The 27,777-nt window shown below is 41.8% G+C and overlaps 1 long non-coding RNA gene and 1 other non-coding gene across 2 annotated transcripts in view; both read right to left on the bottom strand.

The window, feature by feature from the left end:
- The window catches only part of LOC149868751 (uncharacterized), a 131,390-nt gene that overhangs the window by 86,752 nt on the left and 16,861 nt on the right, over positions 1–27,777 (bottom strand). The window lies entirely within an intron of this gene.
- TRNAK-UUU (transfer RNA lysine (anticodon UUU)) lies at positions 22,938–23,010 on the bottom strand. The gene has a single exon. It is a non-coding gene; the product is annotated as a tRNA-Lys (tRNA).

Genomic DNA, 27,777 nt, shown 5'->3' with positions numbered 1-27,777 from the left:
GCTGTGTATTTGGGGGTGGTAGGACCACAAGGGGCCAGATGGCACCTGGATGAGGCAGGACTGAGGGACCTGCTGCAGGCTTCACAAAATCTGGCCTGTGGATTGTATTTTGCCCACCCTGATATGTTTACTCATAGTAACCACAGCCACTCACCTAGCAGCAGTAAGTTGCAATGTAATACCACTGCAGCTATATGCTTCTATATTACATTGAAGATAGCCTCAGCCTCTGAAAAGAGAGAGGAGTGGAAGAGAGTCATTGGTTCTAAAAGGAGTACACAAGTACATCAGGATTTAAAAGTCAGGTGAGTGATGCATTATCAGTCTATCTTTCAGTCAGCATAGGCCCAGGTTTAAGAAATTCTGATGTTATATATTCATTGAGAGAATACTCCACAATAGATTCATAGATACTAGGGTCGGAAGGGACCTCAACAGATCATCGAGTCCAACCCCCTGCCTAGGCAGGTCAGATGACCCCAGCCACATGCCTATCCAGCCTTCTCTTAAAGGCTGCCAAGGTAGGGGAGAGCACCACCTCTCTTGGAAGCCCCTTCCAAACTTTGGCCACCCTCACCGTGAAGACGTTTTTTTCTGATATCTAGCCTAAATCTGCTCTCTGTCATTTTGTGACCATTGTCTCTTATTACCCCAAGAGGCTCCCTGGTGAACAGAGCATCAATCCCTTGCTGCATCCCCCTAATGAATTTGTAGGTGGCCACAAGATCACCTCTCAGCCTTCTCTTGCAGAGGCTGAAGACCTCCAGGTCCCTTAGTCTCTTCTTATAGGGCTTGTCCTGTAAACCTCTAACCATATGAGTGGCCCTCCTTTGGACCCTCTCAAGTCTTATCAACATCCTTCTTGAAGTGCAGCTCCCAAAACTGGACACAGTACTTCAACTGTGGTCTGACCAATGCCACATAGAGGGGAAGTATCACCTCCTTGGATTGAAAAGGCAAGTGAGTAGAAGGAAAAGGTTATACTCTATTTGGACATGTCCAGATGGTCATGTCCAGATGTGCATGGATGTTTGAATCCCCAGGGACAAGTAGCAGTGGTGCACCTTGCGCCGCCACTTCTGTTCTTGTCCTGGGGGACACCTGTGCCATGTGCACTTTGGCATACATCAAGTTGCCCTGGATGGGGTACAGGAGACTAGGGCCAGCACTGAGCTGTCCCCAGCTGTCTTACCTGGGGTCCTGAGGGCTTCCTGGGGCTACAGACATGACGATTCTGCTACACAGAGTGTGGCTGGCAGCAAAGCGCAGCCCTAGGTTGCTTGGTTCTGCTTTTGAGCAGTCCAAGCTAGCCAAGAGTGTGTTGCTCCATTTTTTTTCCAGCAGTTTTTGTTGACCCCTGGATATCCAGGGGTCAAAAAATCCACAGAAAAAAACCCGTTGCAGCACACACTCAGGCAACGTGCCCTTTCAGTACAGAGAACACCAGACTGTGAGGTATGTAGCACTGCAAATGTGTTTGCAGCGCCACATACCACATGGACACGCTCATTTGGATGTGCCTTTTGTGTTCAATTTGCTTAAATGTATAACATTTGCTTACAGATGTAGTAACACAATATCCATGTTTATCTTTTGAGTTGTGTAGTCTCTGGAGAGCCAAGTGTCTGAAGAGTTTGAAAGCAGAGAGATATACAAGGAAGCATACTACCTATAGTCAGAAGGGCACGAGTGCAATATGATCATTGACTAAGTTATTGGGTTGAACAGCTCTCATAGCAGGTCTGTATTCCTGTGCAGTGAAATTCACTGCTGATCTCATGAAGCTATTGATTGTGAATCCTGGTTGGCATTGCACAACTCCCTGCAGTGAGATCAATGATGTGCACAAGGACACACTCTCCTCTGTTGCTGGGTAGGAATGTTTCTGCATTGAGTCTCTCTGCTCTGTGCAGAATTGACATGACTGATGGAAATGTGGGCACACGTGTGAACTTGAGGCACAGAGAAGAGTGATTTCCTATGCTAAGGAGGGAATTACAGTTCTTTCATTGCATAGCCAAAAGTCCAAAATAGGTCAGAAGGTTTTTTAACACTATTGATTTCTATTTAAAATTTCTGAACATATTTTGTGAAACATTTTCGCCATGGCACTCTAGATGAGAATCAATGCCCTAAAGTCTGTTATATGGGTAAACACCAAGAAGGGATATAGAAAGAGTGCTGGCAAGGGCCCAGCTCTTTCCAGCTGGGCACCTGTTAAGTTTTCTTCCAGATCTTCCCAGTTGTAGCCAAGGGCTTACCCAAAATTGGTTTGTAGGTCACTCTTCATTCATGGCTCTACATTCTAATCAGAACATATGAGTATGTACTGCATTGAGGGCAAGCTGTAATCTTTACATATTAAATGGATGGACTTGTTAATTTGAAGGCCTCTCTGGTTGTTTCACCTGGGTTTTTATAACTGTACTTCTACCTGAATGTCTCTGTGTCTATCCCCTCGTCCAACTTGTGTGGCTGTGTACATCTTTGTAAAGTGAGTTCAAAGTGGATGACATATTATTAGAAAAGCTTTATGGTGATGATGGAACAGATTTATGGTAAGCTATTTTCCTTACCTCATAGAGGTATTCTGAGACTTCTAACAGGACACTGTCAACTTGATATGCTGTCAATTAAAAAAGAACTACAAGCAGTTCTTTCAGCTGTCCATATGTCCCTGAGGCCAATGACAGTGCAATCAAGTCTCCCCTTTGTTAAAAATGTTTTCTCTCTCCTCCTTGCTGGGACAGACTACTACAAACGGTGGGGAAATGGGCATTAGTCCTGATTTGCAAACATTTATGCTTAGTTAATCAAATACATGAATAGTGAAAGGGCTGATTTGACAATACAGGATCATGGTTTATAAGGCATAAAATGACTCTACATTAAGTCTTTTTAAATATAAAAAGCCATCCAGCCTTTTTTAGCTACAGCGCTTGCAACAATGTTTCCTAAAAATGTCCAGACTAAAGTGTGTGTTTTTAGTAAGCAGCTTTCTTTTACTGATATTTGGAAGTACTTTGAAATACGGAGAAGTACCAGAGTCTTGTGAAAAGTGATACAACAGAGAAATGCTGTGGTTACCATGATCATAAAATTTGTGGTTTTGGCAGTTGCATGCTGTCATAGCCATTATTATCTGTCCCAAGTAAGAGAGAGTTTTGTGTGGCAAGATGCAGCTCGATCCCTGTTCATCAGGCTCATATGTTTGCCCAATTCCACCCATCCCTAGCTTCCCTGTCTAGTTGTCAGGGAAGGACTTCTCACATAGTGCAAGGACAACAATCTCTTTCTCCTTGGATGTCCACTGTACATATAACTGTCACTTGGCAGCTGCCCTTCTTTCTTTCTCTAGTGCTGCCAGGAAACCTGCCACAGTACCACAGGGAAAGAATGGGTGCTATTCTGTAGCAGCAAAGCAGGGAGCTGGATAAAATAGAGACTTCCCCCAAGATCTAAGAGCATTCAGTTGTCATTACTAAAGACCAGGAGGGAGGTAAGAAGGAAAAAGAGGCTAGAGCAGGGTAGAAAGTGTAGCATTTGGGAAGCATCTGCAATTGTGAGCTACCTAATTATTATTTACCATCCCCCAGTGCACAAGAGTTTTGAAAGGAAGTGAGAAATTTTCCCTTCAGAAAATAGTCTGATGCAGTAGAATGAGAATTGTTGTAAACAATTTATGTTTAATGCTGTGAGAAGGATACAGTGTATGAGATCTAAGGTATTATTTTAAGAATTTACTTCTGTGCAGTCCCTTTGAATCTCCAGGACCCAGGCCCAGTTATTGTCCTTGGGGTGTATCTTTCTTTAGATGGTCTGTTCAGGTTACCAGCACATTAACTCACCTATTCTGGACCATGGCATCCTTCAGAAAAATGAGAGAAAAGCAAAATCCTAAATCAGTCTCACTGCTCTGGTACTTGGATAAAAACAAGTAAAATGAATGGATGGAAATGGTTTTTCTTGTACGTGCTGGTTAAATTGATTTATACCTGTCTGCCACTGAAACTCTGTTTTAAAACTAATGATTGTGGCTTCACATAGCATAGTTGATATTCCTGCCCACATCCTCAGGGCCTCCTTCAGTCCTTAGCAAACAGAAATAAAAATGACCCCAGGAGCTAGCAGCCTCCACTGAGGTGTTGAATCAATGACATCTTCTTCGTCCAGTTTTTTTTTTTTTGAAGCATTTGAGCATCCTTTAAAAAAATGCTTGAGGGCAAGCTGTTCTCCCCCTTTTCCGTTTGAATGTTGCTGATGTACCAAGTTCTTCCCAAGCTCCAATAACAGGGCCTTACAATACAACTGGCTGGGCTTGGCTGCCAATCTATAATGTTCCTGGCCATGATTAATCTGATAAATAATAAATATATCAATCTAGTCTTTTAGACAAGGACAAATTCTTACCAGCAGGGAGGCACGAGGCCTCTTTTACAGCTGCCTGTAGTGCTGGAATTAATTATTTAATGCTTAATTCTTCAGGAAATGAGAAAGTTTTGATTAATGTTGTCCAGTGTCATTTCTTGCTTGTTTGATATGTGTCAGATAATTTTTCCTCGGCAGTCGCTCTGAAGAAGCCAGAGGCTACTGTCACTGGGATCAGACACTGAATTTCTAGAGATTAATTGAAGTGAAAATTTAAAGAAATGCTCCATAAGTGCCTGCCCAGGATAACCTTTCACAGGCTAAATTTAGCTTCTTTTGGTAACGTTAGCCTTCCATTGCCCCAGTGTAAATCATTTATTTTTAATGCTGTGAGAAACCATATTTTGTTTCTTTTTTTTTTTTTAAACTTGCATTCATGTCAGCCTGATTAAAATATTTAGGGCCTGAATCTCTTTTCACTGATGTTGTTGCAGCTCCTTGAGTCCAGTGGAGTTACTTGTATTCTTATTGGTATCAGTCAGAAGGGTGTCAAGCAATTAGTTGGTGATAGAGGTGGGGCTGATCCCAGAAAATGCACACTTAGAACTGCTGAGAAGTCAGGAGCAGTTTCCAGCACCAGTTCCAAAACGGGCTAGTCGGACCATCTCTACAATATATGTGGCCTAAACACCAAGAGCCTCTTTCTCCTGTCACTTATGCCAGGATAGTACAAGTAAATACACTACAGTTACTTCTACATTATTCTGCGTGATTCAGATGAGACACTGACCTTTCACCTGTGTATGCCAGAAGGGGTGAAAGTTTGGGCTTAGATTTTGATTTCAGTGGAAGATGGACATTTAGGTGCTTTTGGAAATCTTGCAAGGTGCCTTTCTGGATCTTTCACCACCTAAATACTTTTGAAAGCCCAGTCCTTGAACTGAGGAGCAGCTCCACACTCTAACTGCAGTATTTGTGATACAAAGTAAAACAAGCAGTACTAAGACCATAGATGTCTTCTTTCTTTTTAAAAGCTTCTGAGTGAGTTTGGCCCTTACAAGTACAAGGTAAGTGAAGAGCAAATAAACACTAGGAGCAGATCAGCCTCCTTACAAGCTTCTTTTTTTCCTCCCAAGCAAACCTGTCCATTCACTTCAATCTGCTGCTGCTCCTGCAATAACTGGCTACAATAGTCAAGGTCCTGTTTTGAAAAGAAAGTGCCAGCAAACCAGATTGTACGACTGTGTTGTGAGATGCACAACAGACACTTAGCATACATATATTTTTAATTAATGAGAAGATACCAGTACTTTCCTTTAGATGATTTTAAAAAAAATAAAGCTAAATAAAAGTATTCTAGAAATAGCCTAACCATCTAACCCAATAGCCTAACCAGAATTAGGAAATAATCATCATACACAAACCGCTTTGCAATCCTAGGAATGATTTTAAACTTTAGGGAATCTCATCTGGCCAGGTATCTGATTATATCATAGATTTAAAACAATATTTTGATATCTTTCTTGCACACTGAACTCCTCCATTTACATATCTCCCCCTGCCCCTAATTTTGAGCCTTGTAATTCTTTAATTCATTCCATTATTACTTGTTTATTACAATGCAGAAGAACTTTATTCTGTCTCTCTATCTGAGAGAATATTATTTTTAAAATCTGCAAACTCAAGTTCAAATAACATTCTATGACAATCAGGAACTTAATTTGTGGCACATGCAGTGCCTATATTCCTATTGGAAGTGTATAGGCATATACGTGTATGTTTGTGTGCAATGTGATTGTGTAATGTAAATATTAACTTGCAGGTTTAGGCTGGTTATTTTGCACTGCTGCTGAACTTGCAGATCACTGCAAACAAGTAGTGAATGAGACATACTACACACTTTTGTCATACATGTTCTACATACACTGATAAATCAGATTTTAAAATGTGAGTCTAATGTTTCGTGCTTCCTTTCACCAGTAAAGCCAGGTCCCTAAGTTATCCTGGACGCATAAGTGGACTTAGGTATCTAAGTGTGATTCTATTCTATCATTCTCAAATCCCTGAAAAAAAATTAATACAAGAACTGGGTATACCCTCCTCCTCCTCACTACTTTGTAACTCATTCTTACGGATCAGGTGATGGTATGTTATACCAATGTATTAATGGATTTTCAGGGACTTGAGTGAGATAAAATAGAATCACACTTAGGTGTCCAAGTCCACTTAGGTGTCCAGGAGGTGGAAAAGAATCTGGCCCCATGAGTATTACAGTATGGATTTCAAAGGGAAAAAAATAAATAATTAAAAGGAAGAAATATAAAATTACCAGCCGCTCCTGCTCCCAAAATCTAAGAGCTCTTTTTGGGACACAAAAATGTAACAGTTTTAAGGCCCATTCACACAGGCCCTTTTACAGCCAGAAGCCATGCATGTTGTATTAGAAAGAGGAGGAGAAGCGTTCCCCTTTCCCATTGGTATAAAGCCCCTTCAGGGTTAACTGATAGCAGACTTTGCAGCTGTGACAGTTTTTTGTCTAGAAAAGCTGCTACTGGCCCAGGTTTGGATTTTTTTCTTCTCTTAACCCACACTCAGGGGTAATTTTTCGGGGGAATTCCACATTTAAGAATAAAAGGAAATATTTCTAGTTACACTATTTTCGTTCAGTTTAAAAGCTGTTTGAAGCTGCTCAGCAATATGGAATATTAGACTAAGTCTCAGGGAGATTGATTAGTGTGCAGGTGATATGATCGTGTGACTAATTGCATAGGGATTTGAAAAATATATTTATCACTTATTTATCCAATTTTTTACATAGACAGTACATGTGTGCATCTCACAACTATATATATGAGATGAGAGATCATACATATTTTTTCAATTAATGAGAAGTTATTAGTAGTTTTCTTTATGTAAAAAGAACCCCTAGAGAAAATACAAGCATTCTAGGAATAGCCTATCCATCTACCAAAGTCAGAAAAAAAATCATATATATATCTACCTTTTTGCATTCTGGGAAGATTTTAAATTTTAAGGAATCTGATCTTTGGATTTCAGTTATTCTACAAATAAAAATTTTTGCTTGTAGTGATGGACAAGATATCAACTTTAGTACAAAAAACTTTTAATTGATCTTAAGCTACAGGACATAACTATGCTAACTGAAGATAAATACAAAGCACAAGAAAAAGGCACGGCAATGTGTGATAGCTACTTCAAAAGTTGCATTTGTTTAGGGAATTTGTATTTTCTGCTCCTTTCTTCAAGAACCTATTTGCATTTTAAATAATTAAAACATTAAAACTGAAAAATTTATAAATGAGAGCTGCTAAGAGAATCCTACTTGGCAGACAATAGAAAAGAAATTATTACCCTGCTAGGTTTGCTTTAATGTCATATCTGTCACTCTCCCTAAGGTAGGTTCATTACCATACCAAGTGCACCCCCTGCCAATCTCCTCTACACATACACACACTCTCTTTCTCTTCCACTCCCTGCCACTTAAGGACTCTAGATCTCTGGGGGACTTTGATCTCATTGTACACACTAACCCAAACAGAACCTCTGCTGTTCTCAATAATTTTTTCTTTAAAAAAAAGGGGGAGGGAGTGTGTGCATGGGGGGAGGGGGGGCGAATTCATGTGAAGAGTGACAGAACGCTTTGTCCAGCGCAGCTTTGGCTGGTTGTAACAAGCGTCAGGACATTAGACGTAACAAAAGCTAGATTGGCAGTATCATCAATCACAGGTCTGACAGTCGACTTCAGTTTGTTTGTTCCACTCTGCATAATAAGTGATTGGATCGGGTTTAATTAGATATTGGGTAATCAATCATTGCCAACAAGGCAACTCAGCTTGGGATCTAGATGTGGCAAAGGGGGGGAGAAAGCAAATCTCATCTCGGGTGCATGAATACTCAAACACAGAAGCACATGGGGTGAAGCTTCAGAGGCAAGGTATAAAGATGTCTGCAAGATGGCACATAATAGAATCATTCACATCTGTACTACTTGTTACCAGACATCTGCAGTTTGACATTTTACTTTCGCTGCATAATTACTTTTCAATATAATATAATATACTGATCTGAGGGGAGAGAGACAAAGCAATTAAACTATGCATAAAATCCTTTTCTTGCCCACCCCCACAAAAAACAGCGGTTATTTCTGATGGCTACTCAAGGAGAATGACTTAAGATCTCCCTCCTGCCCTCTGATTCAAGGGTGGGATCTACTGCCTATCTTGTTGTATCAGCTGTTTTGGTCAAGGTTTACCATGCAATGTTCACCTTTAAATTAAGGCCCAGGGTCCAAAGAGGAAGAAAGAATAGATAGAACAGCAGCACAGACCTGATAATGGGATAGACAAGAATGTTAACAATTCTGTCCCAATTCAAAAGCTCGGCCCCCCCACCCCAAGTAGGAAACAGGCTTGTATTTTTTTAATAGTAATAAATAATGCTTATTGAAACTACAATTCAGCAAGATGCATTCTCTCCTTAACAGAAACAATAGATTATCAAGAGATTATCTATGGAACCAGCTTCCATGAGAAGTGGTGCTGGCTCCTACCCTGGAGGTCTCTAAAAGGAGGCCACATGAACACCTTGCTGGGGTCGTTTGACCCTAGTACTCTTTCCTGCCATGGTAGGGGGTCAGACTAGATGATCTACTCAGGTCCCTTCTGACCCTAGAAACTATGAAACTATGAAACTAAGAGCTATTATAATGAGCACAGGCAAGACTAGATTCACAAGGGGGGCTTCGGTGGCACAATGTGTCCGGAAACCTAATGGAATCCACAGACCCATATTAAGCACCTAATTTCCACACCCAAAGTATCTTTTAGGGGGAGACACCTGAAAAAGGATTCCAAGAAGTCAGGAAACTGAGCATACTGAGCAGGCAACAACATAGGCGAATAGATATGAAATGCCAAGTCGTGGGGCAGGTAAACCCTTTGCTGGAGTCAGGTGTTTAACCCCAGGTCAGTGGATGCAATTTCAAGACCACCTGGGGCCAGAGTCTATTTCACCTACTAGGTGTATAAGTAGACTGACTTATGCAGTGGTGGATTAAGATTTACTGGGGCCCTGAAAAAACAGAAAATTGGAGGCCCCCCACCAGGCAAGGGCAGGTTCCCTCTGCACCTTCCAGAGGGTTGCAGATGGGCCTGCCTGGTCTCTGCGGTGCATCTGGAGTGAGTCAGGCGACATGAGTTCTGCTGAGGTGAAGGTGGCCTCAGCCCCAGCTCAGCCTCTGCACCCTTCTCGGTGCATGCAACACGATGTTTTACTTCCGTCTATTACCACTCCCTGGGTCTGACCTCAGAGCCAATTCCCCAGCCATTGGACTGTGATGTAGCTGAGGCTGCAGTTGTCCAGTTTTTCTATGAGATGATCATGGAATACCAGATCAAAGGCTTTTTTAAAATTAAGATATATGATGTCCATCTTTTCTCCCTTGTCCAGGTGATATGTCACCTGGTCATAGAAGAAGATGAGATTGGTCAGGCAAGACCTACCCACAACAAACCTGTGCTGGCTATCCCTCAGGATATTGTCTTCAGCCAGTTGGTCAAGAATGGTCTTTTTGATAATTTTTTCCAAGAGCTTCCCCAGGATAGAGGTCAGGCTGATGGGCCTGTAGTTCCCCAGATCTACTTTCCTCCCTTCCTTGAAGATAGACACCACACTGGACTTCTCCCAATCTTTGGGCACTTCACCAGAGTGCCAGGAGTTCTCAAAGATCCATGCCAGGGGCTGAGCTATGATACTCACCAGCTTCTTAAGTACCCAGAAGTGTAAGCTGTCTGGGCCAGATGACTTGAAAGTTTCCTGCCTCTCAAGGTGTTCCTTCACATGGTCTACACTAATGAAGGGTAACAATTCTCCCTCGCCCTGGCCATCCTGTCCTGTATTGAGTACGGCTGTCCCTTGGGGCTGGTGAAAAACTGGTGCAAAAAAACCCATTAAGCAGGTAGGTTTTTTCCAGGGTGTCGGTTGTCAGTTGTCCCATATGGTTTAGCAGGGGTCCAATGTTACCCTTGCTTTTCCTCTGGCTCTCCACATATCTAAAAAAAGGACTTTTTATTGTCCTTGATACGTGTAGCCAGTGGGAGTTTAGTCGCAGCCTTGGCTTTCCTGGTTCGCTCCCTATGGGTCCGGACCAGTGCAGAATACTCCTCCTTTTAGGTAGATCCAGTCTGCCATCCTTTATAGGTCTTTCTTTTTAGATGCAGAAGGTCTACTAGTTCGCTAAAGAGCCAAGGGAGCTGCTGTGCCCTTTTGTTGCCTTTCCTCCGAGATAGGATAGACATTACTTGTGCATATCTGAACACAGGTTAAAATTCCCCATTGGAATGAATGGAGAGTCATGTGTCTTCTGTATATGTGATGATCTGACTCTGATGGTGTCAAAGGGCTGCCCAGTGGAATGAATGGGAGAACTGTGAACCTTTGAAAGCTGAAGCAGGATTCATACTAAAGTGCATCAGCTGCACCCTTGCCTTCTGTGAAAGTATAGGGGAATAACACATTTCCAAATGTGAAATAAAATACTTCCCTGGTCCTGCATGTGTAAGCCAGGACCTTTCTAGCAGCTATGTTCTAGTGACTGGATTCAATTCCACCTATTATACACATAAGTGAATTTAGATGCCTGAGCATGATTCCACCTTGCTTGAGTCCCTGAAAAACAGTTATTTAATGAACGTGGGTAGGTCCTCCTCCTCCGCAATGCTTTTATTGCCTTGTCTCATGGATCAGATGACCCTGTTATGGATTTTTAGGACTTAAACAAAATTAATGGATTTTCAGGACTTAAACAAAATGGAATAGAATCACATTTAGTCTACTTAAATGCCTAATAGTATAGAATAGCGTCTGGCCTGTAGTGTCTTTAAAAAAAGCACAATGATCAATAGTTAGCTAGATACATGTGTATAACACAAGCTACTTGGGAAAAAAAAAGTTTTGTTTTGTTTTTTCTTTTTCTGGAAAGCTGAAAATGTTTATGCAATTTCATTGTTTTTGACAAAATTCTTAATAAGAACTACCAAAATGACCTGAAGCATTTTTTTTTAGTTACATTATGTTTTAACTTTTTCCATTTCATTCTGAATTCCTGGTTTCATTTTGAGATTTTGTTCTGAATTTATCTTTTTGTTTTGAGTTTCTTCATAGTTTTCCATACATTGCTGTTACATTCTGTAATAGTCTGACTGATCTTTTGCTTTTTTATTGACATGCATCATGAATCAAAACATTATGGGCAGATGTTGGGCAGTGAATAATTAGAGTGTAGCTTGCAAATAATTCTGAGTTATCTGACTGAAGTGTAGGCACTATTCTATTCCCTGTTACAGATAGGCTGTTTTCTGTGAGCAGGAAGAAAAAGGGATCCTCTATTCCTTCTTTAAATGTTATGTGCTTTCTGTTGATCTCCCTCCCCAGGCTCAGTTTGAACCTTGGACTTGTCCAACAAGGACTCCTTGAACATTTCTCCCATTAGAATAGGTAGTCATGCAATAAGTGAAGGGAGCTCTGCACACATACCCACTTTGTTTGTTCCTCCTGAAAAAGATCGTTCTTAGCCCCTGGTTCCCAGCACTCTACCACCACTATACCACCTGGTGATACCATCTAATAAGGCTTGGAGAAAGATGTAGGTGAGGTCACATTGAAAAGCTTACAGGGCTGATGGTATCATTATAGCAGAGACAAAAAGTGAAACTGTTTTTTCACAAAGCAGCAAGAGCGATAAGGTGTTTGTTAGATCCACAAAGTAAGTAGAATGAAAGAGAGATAAAATGGTTTTTCTACTTTCTTTCAGTCATAGGAAACTTGAGGTGTTGCTTATAATTGAATATCAACAAAAATAGTTTTAGGACAGAAAGAGAATTTCCAGGTTGGCAGTGTCCCAAAGATGATTTAGAATTGAGTGAAAAAGATCACTGAACAATCCGAATAAAAGTGGTGGTGGCAGTGATAGTGGTAGGGTGTTCTTCCTCGTCCTCCCTCACGTTTTTGGTAATCTCTCCCTTTTTTCCTTCTGTAGTGATAACTTTTCCAAGTTCTGCACTCCTTGCTAAGTGTCTGTGCAATACATCTCTCAGTGAAATATGACGGCTTCCTAGAGTCTTTAATTACATTTTCCCATTTGCATTTATACATGTTATGTCTAATTGCATGTGACACAGGAAAATAAATAACCTTAGCCAACAATATGTATGCTTCTGCTAGATCCCCTTTAAATATCTGCCGTCTTCCTTCTAGGCCATATAGGTTAAGGGTTTCTCTGGCAGTCCTCAAAGCTTATTTTCTTTAATCCTGGATTAGCCTTGCTGCCCTTCTCTACCTTTTCAAGTATTGCGATGTCTTCTTTTCCCAATGCAGTGATGAGAAAAGAACATAATTCTCAAAATGCTTTAAATTTTGACCAGAGCAATTCATACGCTCAGCATATCCTCCTTGGATTTATATACTCCTCTCACATTCTATTGGCCTTTACAGCAGATTTTTTCTATGCTGTCTTGACACCGTTAGAGAGAAGATGACTATTGGTTCAAGGTCCTTTCAGCGGCTGCTATAATCTTATCTCATCTTTTGTATTCTTATGTACAAGCATGGCTTTTTGTCAAATAATCATATACACTAAAGGATAACGTTCAGCTAGATTGCTAAAGCAGAGTTCCCTGCTAAGGCTGCATCCAGATGAGCATGGATATGTGGTATGCAGCACCTCAGACCCATCTGTGATGCCACACAGTGCACATATAGGTATTCCCCGCACGGTTACCTTACAGCATGGGGGATTTTTTTCCAAAAGAATCCCACACCAAAAAAAAAAAAAGCTGGGTGGTGCATGTGGCGGTAGCACACGCCACCCAAAATCAGAACCTGGCCAGCCAGAGTCACACTCTGGCTTCTGGCTAGGCTTCCTGCCACAGCTGCAACCCTGGGAGGCTCTCAGGACCCCAGGTAAGGCTGCTGGGGCCAGCACAGCTGCTGGTCCCAACCTCCCCTACCTACTTGGGGTAACCTGCCACACACCAGAGCGTGCATGGCATTCTCTGGGGACAAGTACCAGTAATACAAGGTATGCTGCTGCTCCTTGTCCCCAGGGAAAGAAACGTCTGTGCTCATCTGTATGCACCCTAATTTTGGGGTAAAAAGGTTATTAGGGTTGGAAACAACAAAATGAAAATGGAGCCTTTTGCCTGTCCAAAGAAGTTATGGAAACAAGATGTCTGACAGAAGTTCAAGTATTAACTACTGTTATGGATCTACACATAAAAGACTATGGTGATTGTAGCAGGGACTGTGTCCAAGCCCCTGCTATGCTCCTGTGGGACTGGCCATGCCAGCAGGGAACTTACCAGGATGGGTCTGAGCAAGTGACACATCTCTGGTGAGCAGGGAAAGAAGGTCTGGGGAAAAGCAAGGCAACAGGCAGGCCCCATGAGCATGAGTACGTGTGCTCCAGGAAGCCAATCCCAATTGACCCAGGAACAGGGGTGGGCAACCTAAAGGAGAGTGTTGAAGAGAGGGTCAGTGTTCAGCATCCCCTGGGGTGGGAAGCATCATGGGAGACTGCAAACAGGGAGTATCCAAGAAGAAGCTCCTGCACACTGGATTCTCATTAGTTGTTAGGACCAGGATGATCCATGAGCAAGAATCAACTGTGCCAGGGGCGGGCAATTATTTTGGGTGGAGGGCTGCTTACTGAGTTCTGGCAAGCTATCGAGGGCTACATGACAGGCAGCCCAGGGCAGATTAATATTAATTTTCAAAATTTTTTAGGGGCCCCATGTGCTGGATAGAATGGGTTGGCAGGCTGCATCCGGCCCATGGGCTGCATTTTGCCCACCCCTGATCTATGCTGTCCCCAGAAGAGAAGTAAAAGTGGATGGAGGGGCAGTGTGAATCATCCGTGCAGAATCCCAGAGCAGGGACCCAGAGGGAAATACAGCGGGGAGAACACTCGATGGCAACCAACTGAGAAGAGAGAGAACAGGCCTACTAGGAGTAGTGGTGGTCTGTAGTGAAACTGAGGCAGCTGGGACAAGAAAGGGATCTTACATGGCGCACTGGTGAGAAGAAAACCTGGGCAGAAACTGAAGAACTGCAACATAACATGCTCTTGAGAACTGAGAAGAAACCAGAATGGAATTTTGTTTTGTGAAAGAAATGAAGGAATGGAGTGCAAAGGATAAGAAGCTCTCCTTTTGATTTATTTTCTCTGGGCAAGAGAGAAGTACTGGGATGGGAAAATTCCCCAAGGATTTGCTTTACAGTTAAACACTATGCTATACCCTTATATCAAATAAATTAAGGCAGTGAGGCCTAGGGCAAGACCAGGAAGAAACATGGATGAGTTAATTGAGTTGATCCTTGGTTAATCTGATTATAGGAACCACAGAGAGATTAAACCAGGGGAGGGAAGGAATCTAGATGCCCTAGGTTAAAGAACTTGACAGAGTCTGAGAAGTGACTTCACCATGTATTCCCCACTTACCATCATCAGGGAACAGTGTTTCTCTACATAGTATATACCATATACTGTCTATATGCAGAAGACTAGTGACCCTGCTGGACTGACTAATAAACCCAAAAGCATCCATCCTCCCAAACATCAATTTTCCATCAAGGCATGGTAGGTGAATGGGAGGAAGAGGTGGAGGTCCAGGGAATCCAATGTGATAGCAGGGCAGAAGAGCATACCCACTCAATGATTTTGCTGAAAAGCCTGTTTTATGTAAGCCCTTGTAACTTCCAGATATTTGAAATAGAATCCCAGAGTTTTCCTCCTATTTTTTTTCCATCTAGAATAATGGTGAGAGGATTAAATGGTCCTAAAGCTCCCATTTTCACATGGATTTGAAAAGTAGCATTAATATTTGCCTGCTCTCTGCAGACATTTGTCTATTGAATGATACCTTTTTGAAATTGCAAGTAGAAACCCATGGACGAACTATATAGCTTGAAACTCAGACATTAAAAATATTTGGCAAGACACAGATCACGTTTTCCCAAAGCTTCAAAATAATTTAGTTCAGGCCTGAATTACAGATAGAGGTTTACGGGAGACTTTAGTTTTTTCTTTTTGCCAACCTAGCAAACACCTCTTATTGTTGCTTAACAGTCAGTTTGCTGTAAAAATAGATTATTAAGCTGTAAAATGTAGACTATCATGCATGCCCTAAATGTCATTAGACTCTTTGTGGCAAAGAAAATTTTTTAAGAATAGAACTTGTTCACTAAGTGTTTTTGCCTCATCCGTACAGTAATCTGAAATGTATACAATTGTTTTACCTAGCATTCAGAAATGAGCATTTGCCAAGGTCGATGATCTCCTTACTAACTTTCTTCTTTCACATATCAACACTAGTGAGTAAAATTTCTTTAGTGATGCAAAAAGTGAGAGCAAGGGTCCAAGCTAGAGAGAAGGGCGTGAACCAGAGATGTGAAGAAAAAGAAGCTGGGTGAGATCTTGCACTCTTGCCACCAAAGCGGTAGCCAGAATAGACAAGAATGTTACAAGTTTACAGCAGCCGCCAACTAATGTTTGATCAGGGATAAAATATGCCGAGGTGACAACATCTTGCTCCCCTGCATTTCAGGGACCATCATTAAAAATGCAGTAAGGCTCATACAGGCCCAGAAGGTCCCATGTTCTCTCAAGATACAAGGGAGAGAGACAAGTTCACAAGATGTCAAGTACAATATCCATTTGTGTTTACTATGCAAACCCGCTGAGTAACCTTTCTATGCATGTTTGTACTAAGGGACCATTGAGAATTTGAAAAAATGGGCCATTTAGGATCTTGGAGAAGGTCAGTAATGGAACAACAAAAGGCATCTATATATTTATTTGTGAAATGGAAGGGTGCCACATTCCCTGGCAGCTGGCTTCTCTGAGAAAATAATGCAAGAAGAAATTACATTTATGCAACTAGAAAAGCTGTGGTAGTGCTACAAGTTTGTGTCTGTGTCCCCTTCCCTTCTCTCCCTTTAATAATATATTGATGTGAGCAGCTTGGGCATGCCAAACAAATTCTCAACATAAAAAGTCAACTGTCGGAATGAGGCTCATCAATCTGGCAAAGTGCACTCAGGTAGAATGCCTCTCGGGGAGTGATCCCTGGCAGCCATATTGTTCGGAGGAAAGGGATTGCTCCATCTGACGAGCTCATAAATGTTTATTAAAGAGCTTTTCTGCCAGTTTACAGGAAAAGCAGCTGTGTTGCAGCAATGCTGGTAATTGACTTCTCAATGATATTGTGGTACAGCTTTTGTGGGATAATTGAACTGTAGGATTTTTTAATTTTTTTTTTTTTTTTTTTTTTGCTGTGAAAACAGGATTGGAACACCTGTATGGCCAACTAGCCAAACACTTGATCAGCATCTCTTGACTGACACAGCAAAGCTAGGATTGTTCAGTTCAGGGGAGTTTCCTGCAGTTCACTGGGAAGCATGTAGCTTGTTGCTTCCCAACATTTTTCATGTTGTCTCACTACCCTATTCTCCTCTGAAGTGGAGGCAAAGGGTTTTTTTTTTCTTTATGAGCTATTTTTCTGTTGATGAGAAAATATTGTGTATTCTTGTATACACAACGCTACACTGACAAGCAATCACAGAATAAAAATGACTTGGTTAAGTTAGGAGACATTCTTTTGTTAATGCTGCAGTATCCACAGTCAAATGCCTTATTTCCATTAGTTTTTATTAGTGTTTCCATTTTCACAGCCACAGAGTTCCAGTTTGAGATTTCAAAATCGAAATGGTATTTACAAAGGTTGTAATGGCAGAATCTATTGCAAAAAGACATTTCCAGTTAGACAGTATTAATAATGCTGGTATTGACTGTGATTGTTGCCATTGACCAAGTGTCTCAGAAAAATGTCTATGTAATAGAAACAATTTACCATCAAAAACATGCAGGAAAGAATAAAAAACAAGCAAACAAAAAAAGCTTTTAACTTAAAAGTATATAGAAAAAACAATGTGATTTAGATTTTGTTCATTCTCAACAATTATTGCCTAATGGTAACATGTTTAAAAACAGATAGTCAAAAACAGAGTGGCTCACTTCATAAGCGATTTAAAATTACAACTTATATGGGTTTGTAAGAACGTGCTGTAGAACATACTTCTGGACACATTTTAAGGAATAAGATCTAGCTTTAGAGCTGTAATGCTAAAATATTAATCCTAGTCAGTTCCATTATTTTAGAAAAATATATTCTTGGAAAATTGGCCATTAATTGTGAGCACATTAATATTGACTTTGGTGGACTTACACTAGAGCTGAATTTAGCCTGTGGGAACTACAGTTTTGAGGAAATTTTTATTCAAGATTATGCTTTTGGATGAGATAAAACGATGTCTTAGGACAAAAGTCAGCCAACTTGCTAAATCTTTCTAATGTACTATTTTGGAAATTAGAGAGAAAAATTCTTCATCAAAATGCTTTGCAGATGTAAGAAATGCTCATAGGTTGAATTTCCTTATGGATTGTCTACACAGGAATGTTTTCCTCATTTAACTTAAAGTGTGATTTTAAAATGATTTCATTAACCAGCACAGAGGGCTGTGTGGACCCTCTTATTTTGGATTAAACTGCTTCTACTTCAGCTTTGGTCAAAATAAGCCTGGTTTAAATTACTATCTAGCCCCACTGCCTGCCAGACCTGTGCCATCCAGGCCTGCAGGGTGCTGTAGTTTCCTACCAGGCCTGCCACCCCCAGGCCCAGCTCCAGGCAGCTTCTGGCCAGCAGGGCCAGCTCCACCTGCCTGTAGCCCACCCCCATCAACCTGACCAGAGTCTGCAAGTGCTACGGGGCATTGCCTCTGCTGCGTATCTGCTCATCCCATGCCGTGCCCCTGTGCTGGATGGTGCAGGCAGCTACCCAGACCTGGCAGCACAGGGACAGCTGTGCAGAGGTGTAGAGAGCCAGTGTGAGATCCCCAGTGGCATTCTTCCCAACCACGCTCATGCCCACACCTGTGCCCACCACCTGGGGTTCCAACTGGTCACAGGAGAAGACTGGTGTGGGCCACTATGACCACCCACGATCATTGATCTGGGAGTGTCCGCAAGTCCATGCCTTTTATGCAGCAACTGATAGAGATCCTTTCACCCTGGGACCCAGGCTTCAGCTGTACTGTTTATAGCACTATGGTCAGCCTACTCAAGCCCCTGCCTCGGCTTGGCACCTGTGGTGACATGTCACCAGGGAAGGGCCCCTTGGGCATCCAGCATCCCATCCCACTGAGCTCCCTATCTCTGGTCTCCACCAGGACAGTGCCTGCCTCAACAGCTCTGCAGCCCCAGGCCCAGCCATGAGGCATGACCAGCCACAACATTGCCAGTCACCAGCAGTGCCAGCTCTTCCCCGGGGGGGTCTCCAGGCAGGTGCCTGCATGCCATTCCCCACCATCCAAGGACACTGCCCAGAGTTGCCCACCATCACCATCATCCAAGAATGAGTGAAGCTGCCAGCCATGCCAGCCCCAGCCATGTGATAAGCCCCAACCTCCCCACCCCTGACCCTCCCCCAGCCATCAGGTTTTGGTCTGCCCACCTTGTGACCCTGTCCAGGTTAGCCTGTATCCCCAGCCTGTCCTCCAGCGGGACCACCTTCCCCCATAGTGTAGCGTCATCCACGAACTTTGTCAGTTCGCAACTGACACCCAAATCCAGATCATTAATGAAGATTTTGAAGAGTACTGGCCCAAGTACTGAGCCCTGAGGGATACCACTGATCACCTTGAGGCATGCTGATTTGCTCCCATCAGCTAATACTCTTTGAGTTTAACCCCGAAGCCAGTTTCCCCAGCCATCAGAACATGAGGTGGTTGAGGCCGCAGTTCTCCTTCCTAACCATGAGGACATCATGGGAGACCAGCTCAAAGGCTTTCTTGAAATCCAGATACATGGCATCAACCTCATCTTCCTTGTCCAGGCAATGCATTACCTGGTCATAGAAGGAGATGAGGTTGGTCAGGCAAAACCTTCCAGCAACAAAGCCATGTTGGCTGGCACTCAGAAAGTTTCCTTCTGTTAACCTGTTGTTGATGGAACCCTTGATGGTTTTCTCCAGGATTTTTCTAGGGATACATGTCAGAGTAATTGGCTTTCTTCCTTTCTTGAAGATTGGGACCATGTTGGCTCTTTTCCAGTCTTCCAGTACCTCTCCCAAGCACCATGAGTTCTCAAATATCTTCACCATAGGGCATGCTATGATGTCCGCCAGCTCTTTCAGGACTCTTGGGTGCATTTCATCCAGGCCTGCAGACTTATGGATGTTGAACTTCTCAAGGTGTTCCCTCACTTGATCTATGTCAATAGTGGGCCTATCTCCTGCCTTCTGGATGCTTTGCATACTGTCCAACAGGGTCACCCCCTTGGGCAGGTGGAAGACAAATGCAAGTTAGTCATTTAGGACACTGGCCTTTTCCTGAGCATCAGAAATCAGCTGCCCCATCTGATTTAGCAGGGATCCAATATTGCCTTTGTTCTTTCTCCAACTTCCCATATATCTGAAGAAGGACTTTGTGTTGTCCTTGATTCCCATAGCTAGCCTGAGTTTGGTTTCTGCTTTGGCTTTTCTGATCCACTCTCTACGGGTGTGGGCTAGTGCTGTGTAGTCCTCCTTGGTGATGATTCCTGATTTCCATTTTGGGTAGCCTTCTCTTTTTAGTTTCAGGAGGTCCAAAAGTTCCCTATTGAGCCAAGGGGGTTCCCCAACCTGCTGACTGCATTTCCTGTGGAACAGAATGGACTTTCCTTGTGCTTTGCCATTCCTCATGGACTCCCTTTTCTAAGGGGCCATGGTCTCTTAGTGCCTGATTGACCAGTTTCCTGAGTTTGAGAAAGTCAGCCTTCCTAAAGTTGAAGATTTCTGTTTTACTGAGAGATTTGCCTTCCCTGCATTGGAGAAAGTGATCAGTTCATGGTCTCTGTCACCAAGTTTCCCCTTGATCCTCAGATTACTCACCAGATTATCCCTTTAGGCCAGAACCAGATCTAGCAGTGACTCTCCCCTAATTGCTCCATAGGCCTCTTGTGTTAGGTGGAGCTCATCATTGCAAGTGAGGAAGCTACGCAACTGGTCAGATTTGGCCATTTGCTCTTCCCATGAGATGTCAGGGAGGTTGAAGTCTCCCATGACAACTATGCATTGGGAGCATGCAGCCTTAGCTATTTCCCTATTGAATTCACAATCCAGCTCTTCCTCTTGGTCGGGAGGTCTATAATAGACTCCTACAGTTATAGCCCCTTCCCCATACTCTCCATATTTTAATCCAGAGGGTCTCAAGATGCCCGCCTTGGTTGCTAAACTTGGTTTGAAGGGAAGTGTACTGCTTCTTCACGTAGAGAGATACACCCCCACCTCTCTTCCCAACATGGTCTCTCCTGTACAAGGTATAGTATTTTATACCTATGGACCAGTCACAGGTGGAGTCCTACCAGGTCTCCATTATCCCTCCCTACAAGAACATAATCTTTGTCACTCAGGAGAAAGGCCAATTCCTGCTGGCATTTGTGTACACGTAGCTAAGCCTGCCATGAGATGCCCTGGGCTTCCCTGTGAGTTGGGACATGATTTTTCTTTGGGCTGTCATTGAAGTAGGTTCCCTTCCAGCCTCTTACAGTCTACAACTTTGTGAAAAACATGTTTTATTTCAAAGTGCCTGCCACCATCTTTTTCAGTGCAGAGATGCAGATACACATGATGTGGAAGACTGCCGATGCCGAAATCTGTCAATTTCTGTGCACCAGCATACTCGATTAATTGTGCCACTCTTCTATAGCTACACTGTTCTTATCAATTCACCCACTCAGACTCAGTGATACCTTTGATCTTATATGTCCTTTCTTTTATTTCCTATTGCTATGTTTTCCCATCTATACAAAGGGAAACATTTTTAGTAATATTACTAATTTTAAGTAATAAATTAAACTAAACCATATTCTAGTCTACATTTTTAAAATGTTTTTCTTAATGTTAAAACACATATTGATATTGATGATGAGACTCTCTGGTCCAGCTGGAATGGGCTATGGTACAAATTTATACAATGTGTGTGTGTGTGTGTGTGTGTGTAAGCAACCTTTGCATCTCCCTTTAGTTTTACACCATCAGGCCCTAGTACTGTTTTATGAAAATTAGAAAAAAATGAACATTACTCCAAGGCAGAATCCTATTTCACCTTATGTGCCCAGATAGCAGTTGCTCAATTTTACTTCAATTTTTGTCACAGTTTGAAATTCTATTCTATTTACACTGTGGGCAAACAAGCACCCATATAGCTACAGAACATGCTTACATGTCCATACTTGAATGTAAGTCCTAGCTTTGTAAACAGCAGGGAAAGAAGGGCCATCCTAGTAGGGCTGTCTAACTGGTGGCTCACAGGCCACATGAGACTCATGAGGGCTGGTATCTGCCTTTCCTGGTACCATGCCAGTACAGCCCACCAAAGAGGGGGCTGTGCATTGTCTTTACAGTGGAGGGGAGGGATCCCAGGGCAGGGACTGCCCCCACACCATGCAACCCAAGTGGTGTGTGATTTGGGGACTCATGCCAACATCACATGTGGCATCCAGCAGTGCTGAAGCTGGATAGCCCAGTCCTAATGCATTCACACAGAAAGCCATAGTCCTGGGTTGAGAGCCCATGAGGGGTTTGAACCTACATGCCTGACTACCAACAATTATCAGTTGCTGTTCTGAAAATGGGGGATCAGCTAGATGCCATTACAAAGTCCTTTACTGTTTCCATGAGAAGGTGGTAACACAGAAGCCCTGAGAGCAGCCCACTACACTGAGGAAATAATGAGATGGCCAAAACTGCTGGATCCACACAGCTGCTTTTAAGAAGGTGCAACTCAGCCATGGTCGTATGGTGAATCAACCTTTAGGCAGAGAAAATGTGTTTGCATTAACATAGTGATCACCAGAAATAGTCACTTCCTTCCCCTCACAAAGCTGCAGTCACCAAAACTACCAATTTTCCCCCTAGAACTGGTGTTTGTTTATACTACACTAATGCATCTGTGAACAGCACAACAGTAGTTAGGACACAATTTAAAGAAATATTTTCTAAAATAGTAATAGTTTTAAAATAGGACTTCATTCATAGTTTTACACTGGCTTAACAGTCAAAATTTGCAATATGCCTATAGAAAGGAGAAATAATCAGGAAGCCTACAAAGTAATTGGCTTTTCATGAAAAAAAAATCCTTGTCAGTGGGCATTTGTATTCCGTCCTCTTTTCTACTGTATTTAGTCATATAAGCGGAATGATGTAGTTTTTAAAGATTTACTTTCCTTTTAAAAACAAACAGAAAAAATGTCTTTCATAGATTCATAGATTCTAGGGTTGCAAGGGACCTCCAACTCCCTGCTTAGACACGAAAGAGTGCTGGGGTCAGATGACCCCAACCAGATGCCTATCCAGCCTTTTCTTGAAGACCCCCAAGGTAGGGGAGAGCACCACCTCCCTTGGAAGCACATTCCAAATTTTTGCCACCCTTACTGTGATGAAAAAGCAATAAGCAACCACCTGAACAGGGACTTGAACCCTGGACCCTCAGATTAAAAGTCTGATGCTCTACCAACTGAGCTACTCAGGCTTGTAAGAAAGCATACTCTGACACCCTACTGACAGCAGAATTGCCCTTGACTAAACCCTCCGAAGCAAGTATAATTAGTGAGCCATCAAAGTTTTCAAAGCATCGAAAACTAAAGGAAGAATTACTAAACCAGGTACATTTGGGCAAATCTAATTTTTAAGCCAATTTCATGATTTTCAGTGGCCACATCTACATGAGACACTGACTTCACAGTTGTTACTTGTTACTGCTTGTTAGTACTGCATAGTAGTGTCACATCATGCTCCATACCATGTGACACTACTGTGCAGTAGTAATGATCCACTGTGCAGTCAGTGTCTCATATAGACAAGGCCAGTTATACTCCCACCTACTTATATATAAAATTTAGAGTTGATACTCCTAACATTTGCCATTAAGAAGATAGGAGGATCCATGATGAGTTGAGGGCCAAAGCTAGGAGAGTTCATTCCAGTTCATTGGCTCAGATTCACCATTGGTAGAACTCTGTTGTAAAAGTAGGTATTGTTCAGAGATTAGGTTATGGGGATCAGAGCTGTCAGTCCCGATTTCTAGCTCTTACTTTGGCTCGGTCTCTTGCACTGCCATTTCTGTGTCCTGGTTTCCTCATTAAAAATGGAAATAAAGTATGATCTTATCCAAAACAATAAACACATATAATAATACTTCTGTACAGTACTATGAACTCTATTGGTCAAAGTGCTAGAGGAATTTCTTCACACTCACTGTCCCCAGCATCCACAATAAATATTTACAGGCAAAATTTTGCATCCATATAGAACCAAGTCTCAGTTGCAGCTGATGTTCTGACAGTTTTGTCACTGTCTAAAATCACACCTCTGGCATTTATAATACAACTCATTTAGGATAGTCCCTTCCCTTTACTCTTCTTCAAAGACTTTATTTTCATAGCAATCATTTCTTGGGCTTTCCCTAGTTATTATGGATAAGCCTCTTGTATTATATTTTATATTTTTCCTTTCAGTTGTTTGATAGGCTGATTTTAGCCTTTTTATGCAAATTCTATTATTCATTTTTAAGAACATATAATATGTTTTTACCAGTCAGGGTCAGTTTTCCCCATTAGATTCATGATCCACCCCCCACTGATTCAGTGAAAGGTACAATTATATTGTGTATGTGTGTGTTAGAGAGGGTCAGAAGAGAATGTTTGTCATTCAGACCAGTAATAGGAGCAAATGTCCAACAGCTGTGATTCTTTTAGAGAATGGATGTACCTCTGACCTCCAGCTTGCTTCACTGTAGTAATCAGGACACAGCACTCAATCTGGGTCCAGTCCAGCCACCATTGACAGTCAATGACAGAAGGACTTCTATTCAGTTCAGTGGCAGGTGGCTCCATCCTCAAGTCTTGTTCAGATCCTTTCTAATGTATTAGGAGGTAACTGGACTACAGTCCTCTGAATTCTTCCAAATAGACATGAACTGTTTTTGTTTAATTATTTGCTGCTGTTTTATTTTTATCCCCTAGTAAAAAATTCTCTATGGTCCTTTGTTGAGCTGTACTAGCACTGTGTATTCCTGACAAACCCTGAAAACTTTGAATGTGTTTAAAGGAGAACTTCCTGATCATGTGGGGTTTTCCATGCTTTCTTGTCTTTGCTAATTAGACGTGCACTATAAATTAATTATAGCTTGCTTTACAAACCAGTTGGAGAAAATCTGTGTGCCGTGCTTGATATGATTACGATCCAAGACTAAAAGATAACATTTTATTTAAGGCTGCTTTCAAATATTTTTACTGAAGGTCATGGTTTTTCACATTTTTAATGTAAAAAACACTTTTGGTATAGGAGAACCTTGTAACATCTGCTAAAAGTAAAAGCAAAACAAGATAAAGACCTACAAAAGCTTAACTCCATCTTATCTGGACTTGCCATTATTATTACTACTACAGTGTAGATGGGAGTTAGGAGTATAGCTGCTGAACTGGAGCTTATGAGACCTTAAATGATGGAGACTACAAGTGGAAGAGGAACAGTGGGACAAAAAACCTTGGTCATACTCTGTTCACTCTCCCTTTCAGCCTCCTCCCTCTGTGCCACTGTATGACAAGGGATACTGTGCAAAATGAACCTATGATTTGACACAGTGGAAATAAGTTCTTATGTTCTTATGTACTGCTATAATGAAACCATGAAAAAGGTATAGGAACCTATGGCAATATACAACTAGATTTGAACTTAAAGTTGAATTAAAGGTGGTGTGGAAACAGTACCACTCATAGTATAGCCTCTGGAAGAAGTATGCTGCCCTCTGAAAACTGCTCCCCTATGCTTCAGTGGGTTGTATTTTACTCTTCACATTTATAGGGTACCTCATCCCCACCCACAGCAATAAATATCTTTGACATCATAGCAAAGGAAGCAAAGCTATAACTCCACAATTTTTTCATCCTTCTCTAACCTACCTTATCCATTTATCTGAAGAGGGGAAATATCCAGCAGAGCTCTTACATTAGCTGACTTGGCTGTTGTTGGTATATTGAAGACTTAGAAAGTCTAACTGGGACTTGTCACAGCTAAGGGAAAGTGAAAGAAAGAGAATAAACTATTCCAATCAGTTGCTAACATAAATGCTGCAAGGAAAGGTAGGAGAGACGGACTAGAATAGTGTAAACCAAAAAGCCTACTGATATAGCCCATTGACTACACTGAGATCATGTCTGCAGAACAAGAGAAGTGTAAGACCAAAAATCTATGAACCATAATTGGTGTATTAAAAGTTAGGTCTTGTTGGTGAACAAATAAAACTAACTTGCCTAGCCACTAGCTATTTTTGGTTTCATTAAAATAGGAAAATTTGGGGAAAGAATGGTTGTGGAATTCCCAGAGAAAAGAAGAAGTAATATAAAGTAATATGATATTCAAACCTCTGTGTACAAGGGCTCCCTTAGTCATTTCTGTACTAGTAGGGTCCATAGTCTGAGACGCATGAAACCCATTTTGTTTCCCCATTCATTGTGTGCTTCATTCTGTTCCATATTGCCTTCTGCCTGTTCTCTCTCCCTTTCCCCCAGATTTTCACCTATGCCAAAGAAGGACAGTACCACACAGTACATCAGAACGGGATGAGACAGCCCAACCAGTTCTGCTCAGCCTGAGAAAGCTTGTTGGAAAGGGAGGGACTTGGTCAACCCTGCCACATGATTCCCTAGACCAGGGAAGTGAGCCAGAGTCCAGAGCTGTCATGGCTAATCCACCAATCCAAAGCATCCATCCATGACTGGTCAGCTGCCTCAGTCACGAAAACATCATCAAAAAGTCATGCATCCCTTACCTTTACTATCTTCTCTCTCCCTTTCCCTTTTGTGTCTATCTATTTTTTTCAAAGACTGGGAAGGTGATAGTCATTAACAATTCAGAACTGAACAAGTGACCTAACACTTTCATTTCTGCTATGGGCGATTGTGTGATAGAATAAGGAAGTGACTGGTTTTCTCTTTGAAAAGGAGACTTTGATAAGTTCCAATTTTGTTTGTTCTGCATGACCATTCAACTCTAAATTACTTCAAGCCTTGCTTTGATTAGTTTTCTTTTGTGCACTTAGTCAAAAGATTTCCAGACTTTAGCATGAATTTTCTAGTGTGTTTGCAATCGTATAGAGTTGATTGAGGGTTCTATACTTGAAGCACTGAGCCTTGTTTAGCTATGAAAAAAAATGTCACAAATCATAATTCACACAAAAGCTAACAGAGGTGTAAGGGGATAAGTGAAAAGGGATATAGAGTTTACTCCTACATTCCCCTCTGTGTGTCTTCAGAATGAATAGTTAGTATCTAGCCCATACTGATTTACACAATTTAAGTAAAGGAAGGAAGGGGAAAAACGTGTATATAAAAATGGGAATTTCAATACTGTTACTCAATATATCTGTAACAATTTCTTTCAGAAAGACACTGCAACAAATTCTACTCCAATATTTTTTTTCTTAAAGGTATTCTGTATTTTAAGCCATTACTTTTACATTAATTTCTTTGTTTGACTTTATAATATGAGTTTTAGTTTAAAGTTTTACATTTTTTGAAACTATATAAGCCTCAATCTTGTGCAGAGATAGGGAATGAAGGGTCCTGGGGAATGTTACTAAGACCATGATCCCCATAGCATCATGGTAGTGGTTCTGCAGAAGACATTGCAATCAACTCAAGAGGAAGATGCCCAATCATTTTCCTAGCTGGTAGGAAGATGCCTCAAGAACTTCATCCTATGCATCCAGGAAGACCAGGGGGAACAGACAAGTTCATTAATCAGAAGCTAATCCAGACCAGGGGCCAGGCTGCATAATAGGATCAAAACAAGCGTGTCTCAATCAAAGTCAACCAGTAAGCAAAATCCACATCCAGTGGACCAGAAATAAGGGACCAAAGAATCCAGCAAAGTAAAACAGTGCAATCAGGAGCAGAGAACTGGGCTAAGGAGGAACAGGTATAACTGCTGCACACTGCAAAGCACTGAGCAGCCAAAGCCCCAGTGAAGAGCCTGGGTTTATATGCTATATAGATTGCTGCCAATTAAATTGTCCTTTGCAGCTGGTGCCAGTGAAACAAGGTGGCCCTGACAAGGGTGAAGACTGAAGAGTGGATACCGCATATGCTAACTTCCTTCTCAGGATTCTGGAATACCAGTCTGATACTGTGTAATAAGAAGGGCAATGGCAACACACATGATCAACCTGTAGATTCATAGAATCATAGATGCTAGGGGCAGTAAGGGACCTTTCAAGATCATCAGGTCCAAACGCCTG

This window comes from Crocodylus siamensis, chromosome 3 (assembly GCF_052110815.1).
Source record: "Crocodylus siamensis isolate JL-2025a chromosome 3, ASM5211081v1, whole genome shotgun sequence".
NCBI lineage: Eukaryota > Metazoa > Chordata > Crocodylia > Crocodylidae > Crocodylus > Crocodylus siamensis.
This window is presented reverse-complemented; position numbering and strand designations above follow the sequence as displayed.